Genomic DNA, 12,315 nt, shown 5'->3' with positions numbered 1-12,315 from the left:
GACTCCTTTTGTTGTTGTTTCGTGTTTGTGTGGCATCTAACGATGAAAACATATATTTAAGGCGAACCCCAGTGTTCTTTCTACTGTAATAGTTAATAAGTAGCTTTAGTATCATTTAAAATTTTGCGACACCAAGTGCAAATTATACCATATTTCTTGCGAAATGAAATTCAAAATAGAGAACCGACTACATCCAGCAAATAAAGATGTAATGTAATCCACTGATCCACCTGAAGATGGACATGTAAGCCCTCTAAACGGATCGTGGGAGAAAATAAAAATGGCTGACACAGATAATTGATTTGTCATTTATAAAATGTAACTATCTAACCGTTTCATTCTTACAGATTTGTAAAATGACATACCAAACATTTGTAACCACCGTCTTCCTAAAAACGTAAGTGTTTTTTAAAATAAATTTAATCAGAAGGATCTCTAGATTCAGATATAGATCATGATGATTAAGGAATGGGTTGGGAGGAGTGTGTGTGGGGGGGGGGGGGCGAGGGTGATCCATAAGATATTATGCCAGTTATTTTAAAAATACGAGAATGTTTTACGACCAGGGCCGTCGCTGAATAATATTCTTTTAAAGGATAAAGGTACTCGTTTTATGATTAATAATTAGTTGGTGATGAGTTACACTATACTCATAAGAGCTTTTTCACTATTTTGTTCTTTTTCTTTTTTGATCTAATTATACCTTTTCATCTGGTTACAAATCTGTAATATTTCAGTTTTCTGAGTGAGACGTTCGGAAACTTTTGATTTGCCTTCTCCTCGATTTTCTTTGAACACTTTGTTTCATCGAAGGCGTCGGTTAGCTCAAATCACTCTAAAGTATCGCCGGAGGTATGACGTCAAAGGATGTCGTTATCTTAAGCGTGAAGATATGCAGTCTCTGGTTGTTTTTATCGACGTACATCCTCCTTGCTTGGCTCAGATAACGCTGACGGCCAGCGCACTCTACTTTGTCTGTAGCCTTGCCAGGCTAACAGCTCAGTCTGAAACTCTTGTGTCTTAATGTATTTGCCGTCAGAGGACTAATTTCAGTTCATACATTTCTGCTGTTGTTTAGCTGTAGGTGAAAATGTCACTAGAATTACTATGATGATCTCGTTACACCGACGCAACATTCCACAAATTAAGGCTGTGACTGAGATTTATAAGCTGTCATGGTGCACTATTTTTGAGAATTATAGAAATAAAAAGCTTGATAAACACTAGCTGTTCCCAAAAACGGAACATTAATTAGAAATCCATCCATAAACATTTAACGCGCATGAGCGCCACCTAGTATGGTGACACGTTGTTTCAAGACAACAGGGCCCTGCTCACACAGCCCAGAACTGGTTTTGTAAGCACTCACGCTTCACTCACAAGTTCGAAATCAGAGAGAAATCTTTGTCTCGTTATCGTGGAAGCTTCCATGCTGTGTTTTTGCGCATTTGATAAGTGTAATTACATCTAAGTAAAAGACACAGTATTAGCGACATATAACATTCAGAATCGAGGATGAATTGGCTGCCACAGTCACTAGATCTCAGTATTACTGAGCCTTTGTGGCATACTTTGGAGAGGATGGTGCGTGATCGCTGTCCACCTACAGCATCGTTACCTGATATTTCCACTATTTTGCAGGAAAGCTAGTATAAAATTTCCTTGAAAACTATACAGGATCTGTATTTATCCATTCAGAGATGACTGGAAGATGGTTTGAATGCCAACGTTTTGTCTACACCGTATTAGTCATGATAATGTGTTACGTTTTTGGTATTTCCACTTTTTTGTCCACGTCCTGTATCACTTCCGCATTCTCGCTGCGGGGGATGGAAATTACTTGTTCTTAACCATTGATGAAATCTGAAATAGGCATAGCAGTCGGTGTTGGTGAAAAATTGAATCATTTTCCAGAACTGATTTCGCCGCATCGTCGATTTGTTTCCACGTTAGATAAATTATTGTTCACCATTGCTCTTCTTGCGCTTGATATTCGCTTTCTGTCAGACGTCCGAAATGAAGACTTATGGATGTATAACTACGTCGAGATCGGGCCTCCAGAGCCCAAAAGACAGCGTCACTTCAGTTTCAAGAGTCAGGCAAGAGTAAAGAAGCCATCTCTAAGGGAAGCAGGAACAGTTACTTAGACGTTGTGTCCAGTCAGCCACATGTGTAAAAGTAAAGATATGGTGTCCGGGCGGGGGAAGAGATGGGAAGCGACAAGAATGTATAGGAGGCGCTGCAGACGGTCATTCTACAGGTACCATCTCAAGATAACGGCAAGATACGCTGTCAAAATATCGTGTTTCGTAAACTACGAGAAACAATAATTCGTCGATAAGTCAAAAAGTATACTTGCGTACCCCACAACTGGAAAGATTTAATACTCCACTTGGTATCTCATGCAAGCAACTCACAAAAACTTACACAAAATCTGAGACACGTTAAGCTGTAAGTCGTTTTCCGAAAATCTCCTGAAAACACTTTACTCAAAAGAGTCAGTGACGTTAAGTTCTGTAACACACTAGCATTGCACCTGTCCCCAGAACGGTACTTACCAGTTTTGGTTAAGTATGTTTTTTATCACATGGTATTGCACAGTATTTAACTACCAGGTCTGAACTACATTCACACTCAGGTTCCAACGAGTGGGAAAACCCTGCTGTCTCAGAGCATAACGTAAAGCAGCATATGGCTGTCACACTAGAAGTACACTTGTTTCTTAACAAGTACTTAATATTGCAGAACAGTTTTCTAGAGATATCATTCCTAAAGAGTAAGTAGTGAAGAAAGGTGATCTACACAAAACTCTGAATACTTTTATCCTAAATAATTGTGTCCAGTAACTAAACTATTATATCTAAGCGCATCATGCAACAAGCAACAGATGGTCTAATTCTAAACAAAACAGCAAGGTTAAAGCAATTCTGTTTCAATGAAATAGTAAGTTAGAGACAGCTGTTAAAGTTATAGTATTTCCTGTAGGCCATGAACTACAATGAAACCAGCCAAACAGATAGAGTTTAGGTAGGAACTTATTTAAGTACTTTACGTGGCTAAAAATGAGTCTAAATTTAGTTTATTTAAGTTATAGAACTGTGAACTAATTAAAGGATCTTTCTAAACAATGTATTCAAGCTTCATAGAACAAAGAAGAGTTCATATTTCAGAATGGTATTTCGTGCATGCTTTATTGTCATTAATTTTGCTACAGTATGTCACGTTTGTACAGTACGCAAGAATATGATTGCTCATAAGAGTATACAACAAAAAAGAATACTGCCGGAACTGGAAACCCATCACGACTGCACACAGGAGCTTCTGGCGCTGCTTAGAGGGTGGAACGACTACCGAATGGTGAGCGCCTGCCTAACTGCTTTCAAACGAATCCACTACGCTCCACGCGCGCACACTCTTATGACGTGAAGCTATCTGTGTGTAATGGGTTGAGAGACTGACCTCTCAGCCTTCCTATTGCAGCGGAAATGGTTACTGATTCATTTTAAATTAGTGACATTAAAACTTCAAGGAGAATTTCACTTTAGCAAAAAGCTGAACAGCTTTGTCTTAACTAATCGTAAACAATCTGATTGACGAAAACTCGCACAGTGGGTGACGAATACTGTCCTATCGAAAAGTTAGTTCGGTCCACTTAAAAGCTATTATTTGCACAATATTTAAATGAAATGTGGTTAAACTTTAACATTATATTTTAAAGAAATAAAAGTCAGCTTAGAAGATTACAGACAGCCTAATATTTAAAACAAAAGACCGTCTACATGAAACGCGCAGTATTCAAATGCACGCCCTTGGTATTCTGATTTCTAATAACAGTTCCTGTTGCAAATAGTTGAGTAATAGTCTAAGGAAGATCTCCTATGACCAGTTCATCGAACGCGTAGAATTAATTACATAACATGAATCAAGCTAACTGAGAAAGACAAACACAATGACGAAAAGAAAAAAGCAAAAGAGCAGAGCAAAAAAGGTAGCAGTGCCCTTGTTTCACTATTGTTTATACTAATCACACATTATTATCTTTGTGTGGTTAACGATACATTATCCAGAGGTGTCTGGCATAGTTACATTACTTTGGGTAAAATGCGTGTAACAGCTGGGGACTCTATAAGACGATCAGTAGAAGTGGAATTATGTACAGGGCTATTACAAATGATTGAAGGGATTTCATAAATTCACTGTAGCTCCATTCATTGACATATGGTCACGACACACTACAGATACGTAGAAAAACTCATAAAGTTTTGTTCGGTTGAAGCCGCACTTCAGGTTTCTGCCGTCAGAGCGTTCGAGAGCGCAGTGAGACAAAATGGCGACAGGAGCCAAGAAAGCGTATGTCGTGCTCGAAATGCACTCACATCAGTCAGTCATAACAGTGCAACGACACTTCAGGACGAAGTTCAACAAAGATCCACCAACTGCTAACTCCATTCGGCGATGGTATGTGCAGTTTAAAGCTTCTGGATGCCTCTGTAACGGGAAATCAACGGGTCGGCCGGCAGTGAGCGAAGAAATGGTTGAACGCGTGCGGGCAGTTGCACGCGTAGCCCGCGGAAAATTGGCTCATGCCACAACTGGAGACCGACAGCGCCGACTTCATCTTTCAACAGAATGGTGCTCCACCGCACTTCCATCATGATGTTCGGCATTTCTTAAACAGGAGATTGGAAAACCGATGGATCGGTCGTGGTGGAGATCATGATCAGCAATTCATGTCATGGCCTCCACGCTCTCCCGACTTAACCCCATGCGATTTCTTTCTGTGGGGTTATGTGAAACATTCAGTGTTTAAACCTCCTCTACCAAGAAACGTGCCAGAACTGCGAGCTCGCATCAACGATGCTTTCGAACTCATTGATGGGGACATGCTGCGCCGAGTGTGGGAGGAACTTGATTATCGGCTTGATGTCTGCCGAATCACTAAAGGGGCACATATCGAACATTTGTGAATGCCTAAAAAAACTTTTTGAGTTTTTGTATGTGTGTGCAAAGCATTTTGAAAATATCTCAAATAATAAAGTTATTGTAGAGCTGTGAAATCGCTTCAATCATTTGTAATAACCCTGTACATTAGTGCCTCTTTTCCCCAATAAATGTTCCTTGTACGTGACACTGGAAGATCTTCCGGTTTATCGTATATTATAAACAGGACACATACCACAAGTGATTTGATAAACTCCTGAACATTGTACAGTAGCGGCTGTGGACTTGAGATTGTGAAAAAGATTTTTTTTCAAATTATTGTGAGTGGAAAAGCTAACTTTCATCCACATTATTTCTATAAATATTCTATAATGTCCTGTGCTTATGTAATGGTAATTTCTGTATAGCCTAATAGATAGCTCTGTTATATTTAGTTTGTTCGAATTTTCTGTATTTTCAGAGATACATTTAAGCTCTATTCCTTTGTATTTTGTTTTTATAATTAACTGTTGTTTAATTCAGTTATTTCTGTTATAATTTATCAAGTGGACGCATGTTACTGTCCACGCCCGATAGGCAGGGCAACTTGTATTGTTTTCGTGGCGCAGTGTAAGGTACAAGGCCGATCAGTGTGATGTTGTTCCTAGCAAGGCATACTTGCCAAAAGCTTGAATGTGTTTAATTTTAATGTTTGACTAGAGCATATTTTCTCGAAACTTTGACCATTGCTTTCTCACAATGTGACTTTACGCAAGTAATCCTTGTATGCCATGGCAATTGTCATCTTGGTTAATATTTTTGTCAAACTTATTTTTTAGGGTTTCTTATAATTTCACTCTTATGAAGACATCCTTAGAGGTGCGAAACCTAGATCAACATACCAAACATTTATATGCAACCAGTTGACGTGTGATTCCTGTGCTCAAACGTATACGGGGTTACTGAGAGACAGCCATGTTCAAAACTGTAAGATTTGCGTAATAGGTAAGTTTAAGTGACATAATTAGTTTAGGGGCTAAGTACCACCCATCCATGTTACAAACCTGGTCTACCAAACTGCTGAGTTAAGAACCCCGAAATCCAAATGTTGACTTCTCAGGTGTTCTGTGTTTTGATCGAACAACTATAATCGTTCTACTGGATGCTCTAACAGTGACGCTATCTTATGGGTTAAGTTACAAAAGTTGTTGAAGAGGCCTCCATTATGCAAGTCCAACTTCTTGAAAACATGTCGAAACATGTGTTAGGGAATTACAGCAACAAATCATTCAATTCAAAATCCGGCAAAGTTATACGTTGGCTATGTGAGAGGTAGCATTTTCCTGCTGAAAATACGAGTACTCTATCTGGTCTTCAGGTGTGATGTTCAGAATGTATGTAGCGCTCACCATTCACTTTGTCGTGATATAAAGTTTGAAGATTCGCTTACATCGCATCGCACACCAAACACCTACTGTTTGTGCATTCATGTCCATCATACCTCCTCAGACCAAAGGCATTTCTTGAGTTTTCCCTATCTTGCGCTACATTGACCTAAACAACTGCAGAAGGCTAAACATTTTCCACTGTCCTCAGGTAAAAACTCATGAACAGCTTGAATTCTGTACGGATGAATCTTTGGTGTCGTGTATTCTCCGCCCTGTGAATTTTTTGCCCTGCGAAATTTCCGCCCAGAAAAGGTCGAGGAAGGGCCCACTCTTCCCCTGGGGACGCGAGCTAGCATGCTCAAGCCGTACGGTACTAGCCATACTATATGTTGCATGTAACAATTTTTAGTACTATTAGTTCTGACATGTGTATGTTTTTACGTAGACAGTTCTTACTGATTAAAAGCAAAAAATTATTCTATTAATTTGTGCAGAAATTTGGTTTAGAACACATACAAAGCGGCGTTGCCCAAGTGGAGCACAAAATAAGTAAATAAATAAACAAGTATTTTGCGGTCAGGTTTTTGACGGGCCATTTGTCGGCTGGTTCAATGCTGAAATTTGTTAAACTTACGTCAGAGAAGCACTCGACCTAAAGGACGTAAAAGAAGACGCAAAAATATAATAGTTAAAGAGTGCATTTGTTGATGATCAAAAAATCGACGAGACTAAAAAAAATTAAGAACCTATTAAGGAGGTGGTTCTTGATCAAACTGAAGGATTTAAACAAAACGTAGAAAATCTTGCAAATAACTGTCATGCAAAACAAGACAGTGTATTAGTAGAAGAAAGAGCAAATGAAGAAGAATCCAATGGAAGAAGTAGTAACGTTTGCATTTCTGACATCTGTCACTGACCTTTGACTCTCTTGGAAATCTAACAGTTGAATCATCAAAATAGTGACGAAAAATTTTAAAAACAAACATTACTCATTCGTTTTTGTTTAACAGACAATGAGATTAAAAAAAAGCTTTAACTAACAGTTAACGTCTGACTCCTCCTATATTAGCCACAGCGTGAGAATGTTTTTAAACTTGGATGCCACATTCAACTAAAAATCACAGTTTGTACTATTCTTTTTGTGGTCTCTTTACCACAGGCACGAGTTTTAACAACGCATATAAATTTGTTAAAAGTTTTCAAGCGTGGTTGAATTTTTAAACCTTAAAACCTTAGAACAAGTCTGTTAACACCAATTCCTTAGCTAGACAGCACCTCAAACGGAAGAACGGTCCTATCGGAGTTAGTAAATAAATAAATGATTTTGTGAGGATGGTAATTGGTGAGGATGACAGAAGTCGGCGGTTGGGTTCCAAAATACATAGCTAAACCACTGCGTAAACGTCAGTCTGAAGCAGATCAAAATATTCGACGTGTAGGTAAGAAAATGGGAAATTAATACAGTTCTGTGTTAGACCGAAATTGATCACGGCAAATATCGTCAAGTCATTCATTAACTTAATATTTAAATAACTCAGGAGTCACATCTTTGCATCATTAGTGCGCGTCTTTCTAAAGTGAATGGGAACTAACAAAAAGCACGTTTACCTTCCAAAGATGAGCTTAATTTTAGCTCAGTATATGGTCATTCATCATTACACCCTAGAGAAAACCAATTTTGCGTTTGGTGTTTCATGTCACGTCCACAGTTGTGGTCATTAGAGATTTAGATTTAGCTCGTATTGTTGGTTATGGGAGAGGTGGGAGTGGGGGGAGGAAGCTACCATGACCACTTTAAGGAATCTTCACAGCAGTTGCTTAAACAAGGAAAACCAAATACAGCAGACTATGGAGCCCTGGTTAGCCACTGCTCTAACCTCGCTATGTACGATTAACAACAAACACAGTAGATAGAACAAAATAAGACTTCACAGAGACTTTAGAATATTTCAGTGCATAAAGAAGATTCGGTTCTTTTACAGCACCAGAGAGCAGTCATTGTCAATAGATATATTTTCATAAAAGTGCACTTGTTAAATACACGGAAATATTGAGTGGCATTATGTTCATACATGTGTAGTGTAGCTTTTAATTTTAACCGTTAATTCGAAAACACTACTGAGGCATGGGACTAGTGGCGCTTTGGGTTTAAATGCGTTAGAAATCACAGACCTACACTTTTAAAAATAATCTGTTTCCCATCGCACTTTATCAAACCTTTGGACTAGCTAAATGGAAAAAGTAATTTTATTGTCATTTAGGCGTGTTTAAACTCAACTTACAAGCTTCGTCAAGTTTTTGTATCTTTTTTTGTATTTTTTAAGATTGCTATTTACATTTCATATATTTTTACTTGTATACATATTCTCATACATTATTTACTCTAATTTTTGAAGGTAGGAGACAGCCTTCAAGCAAGCCCTTATCCCACCATCCTCCTCGTACTTTTTCAATATTTTCTCCAGCTTTTCATCCTGTTTCATGTACACTGTTTTCTTTCTTTTACCTTCCATACACAGCTCTGTTCTCGTTAACGCGCTCGCTGAATTTTCTGCTTCTGTTTTCATGCAAGTAATTGCATCACTAATTTTAGGATTTGGTTTGGAAAGCATATTATTAAATTGTTATGCCAGCCCTCTACGGAGTTAGTTGCTCGATGGAGCCGTTTGTAGCAGCTCCAAAGGCTGATAGGGTTTTCTTCACTTTCCAACTATCTCTCTACACAACAGTCGAAAAAGTCAGAAAACCTAGGAACATCTGGTGCCTGTGAATGTATCTCCAGCCAGCCATCACATACATCTTCAGGTCGTAGAAACGTCAGCGCAGCACACATGCGAATTTGTTGTCTGGCTTCTTCATTTTCTTTATATTCGCGAGTGAGTCCTAGATCGTGAACTTTCCTCCAGAGAAACTTTCTGATGTTGGAAATAGCATCCATGCACTGAGGAAGTTGGTAACATATATATAATTGCAGAAATCGATGCTGACTCAAATTCTACAGTCGCACTTGCAGGGTTCCATTCTGGAATATTTTCAAACACATTTCTGAATTTCGGTTCAAAAATGGCTCTGAGCACTGTGCGACTTAACGTCTGAGGTCATCAGTCGCCTAGAACGTAGAACTAATTAAACCTAACTAACCTAAGGACATTACACACATCCATGCCCGAGGCAGGATTCGAACCTGCGACCGTAGCGGTCACTCGGCTCCAGACTGTAGCGCCTAGAACCGCACGGCCCTGAATTTCGAATGCATATCTCATTCCTTTTATTTGGTAATAATGAAAATGCCAGTGGGTAGATATTAGTCTCATTTTTATTACTTCCAAAATCTGCATGAATTGTATATATCTGTGAAAACTATTGGTACAGCATTTGAACGTACCATCCATAAAAAAAGTCTCATTTACTTCTTAGAGCCTCTCTCCCTGCTCTTCCACAAAAAAATATTATCATGTCTCCTGATTTATCATCACTTAACAGGAAACTGCTGCCGTCATTCATAGTTAGTAGCTCTGCTTTAAGTTAAATCTCTTCTCTCGCCTCTGGATCCCTCTCACTTCCCCGCGACTTTGCCCTTTGCTTGTATAACGTCCTCTTCGTTGTTCGCTCCTCTGGTATTTCTGTCACAAAGTCGTACCCTCGATTATGCAAGTCTCCTAGCTCCTCTGAATAGATTTTGGAAATAGACGTATTTTCCTCTCGTGCCCTCTTCTTTGCCTGGTTCAGAGTCCTCTGTACTTCCGACCTTGCGTCATCTGGAGCTGCACATTGATGCTCGTGCGAAAGATCACCGCAGAATTTTTTATTTTAAGCCTTCCTCGGCAATGCTTCTTTTTCTGTTTCGAACAGCGCCAAATCACAGTTCCATCTTCCTTCGTTTTCTTCACTGTGTAAGAATAAACTTCGTAGTTGCAACCTGGCTTACCGCAAATTGTCGTTGAAACTTCCATAACACGACTGCTGAGATGGTAACATCCAAGTGGCACGATGTGAAGTCTATGAAAACTAGAACGATACTAACAGTCAGACGGGACTGCGCGGGCGGAGTTCGGCCGAGTCCAGGGAACAGGTGTAGCAATGTGATGAGGACGGTCCGGCTGCAGGTAGGACAGGACACAACGGACGCAGGTACGAGGCAGAGATTCGCAATTTTCTAGCGGGGCGGAGAATTCATACATTCGAACCTTTAAATACTTGCACAATCCAAAGTTGGCATTGCCAACGGATAGATCAGATTGGCTTACCTTGTGTCACACGGACTTCGTAGGGGTCGAAGGATATGCAATCAATTCAAATCAGTTCAGTTCAATTTATTACCACGAATTTTAGGTCTATTTCCTGGAAACTCTAAACAGGGTGTACATGTTCAATAATCATCGTGGCAAACATTGTTTTATATAATTTACATAGTAATAATTTACGTTAACAGCAACCATTGTTAATGTTAATGTAAAAATAAAACGGAATATTGAAAATAAAATCGAATAAAAACAGTGTAAAATAAAAGCAATTAACTCAAGTTCCAAGAGAATAATTCCAGCTTATATTAATAGATCTGTTACTGGCAACCTCAGAAGAATTAGAGGTTTGCTGGCTAAATACAACAATACCTACTTCTAGACCTATTATTGCTACACTATTCAACATTGCTTGCACTAGTATGTGCACGTCTCAGCAGTCCTCTAGTCTACGCATACATGTGTGGATGGCCGTAGCATGTTTTAAAATATATCTTATGTATACAGGTTGGTCAGAAACAGACTGAAAACCTTGTAAGTGTGTTGGAAGTAGGTTGCGCTGAGGAAGAATTGTTAAGAAAAAAATTCGAAACGTTGCGCCATTTCCGAGTTGATTAGCATTGAAGTTAGCCAATCACGTCGCTGCACCTGCCAATTCAAGCAGCCTGTCAGATACAACTAATGTCAGCTGTTCTCACAGCGTTGATGATAACTCAGGAGACTGCTCAGCGTTTTTGCGTTACTCTCTACTTCTGTTTTAGGGAATCAAACGAAGAACACGTTTGGCGACACCATATCTGACAGGCCACTTGAATGTGCGTGCGCAACGGCCTGATTGGCTAACTTCAAACTTTGTTAACTTGGAAACGGCACAACGTATCAAATTTGTTCCTGAACAGTTTCTTCTCAGCACAACCTACTCTGCAATACCTTTACAAGCTTCTCAGACTTTTCATGACCATACTGTGTATGCAGAGTGCAACTGGTATAAGTACAGATATTTCTATTGGTGACTGAGGACGGCGTACTGGATGGCATATTGAACAATCTTCGATCAGTACTAATAACATTTGAAGATCAATGAAAATAGCTATTATAAATTGTATGTTTTTGGGTTGGCTAGAACCTCCAAGTGCATGTGGCAAGAGCAAGCAATTAATGCTTATTTTCCCCTAGTCACCAGGTCAGCCGTTGAAATATGGATGCGTGGAAGCAAAATGATGGTCTATACTGACAGTCGTAGTCCTCTTGGTAGTGCAGTTACGATCGCGCAGAAAACATCAGGTCGTAATGTTTGTGACGTGTTTGTGGGAAGACTGTTTTCTTCATTATATTTATATGTGCCCATCATACTCTCCAGTGGAGGAAACGATTCGTGTGATCTGTTATCGTTATTTTCATACTCGAAGCGTCCACTTAATATCATAGACTGAAAGTGGATCAGTGGAATGTTAGATAAAATGTGTAATCATATTGACTGTCGTTCACAAGTCTTGGTCGCTTAAAGTTACTTGCAGAGAGCAGCCTAATTGTCTGCGGTCTCTCTCTACCTGGAAATGGAGGAAAATGAAAAGACATGATCAATGGAACCTTCCTCTCCACATTCCCATTTCGGTGTGTTGGTTCAAATGGTTCAAATGGCTCTGAGCACTACGCGACTTAACTTCTGAGGTCATCAGTCGCCTAGAACTTAGAACTAATTAAACCTAACTAACCTAAGAACATCACACACATCCATGCCCGAGGTAGGATTCGAACCTGCGACC

The sequence above is a fragment of the Schistocerca cancellata genome, chromosome 6 (genome assembly GCF_023864275.1).
Source record: "Schistocerca cancellata isolate TAMUIC-IGC-003103 chromosome 6, iqSchCanc2.1, whole genome shotgun sequence".
Taxonomy (NCBI): domain Eukaryota; kingdom Metazoa; phylum Arthropoda; class Insecta; order Orthoptera; family Acrididae; genus Schistocerca; species Schistocerca cancellata.
This window is presented reverse-complemented; position numbering follows the sequence as displayed.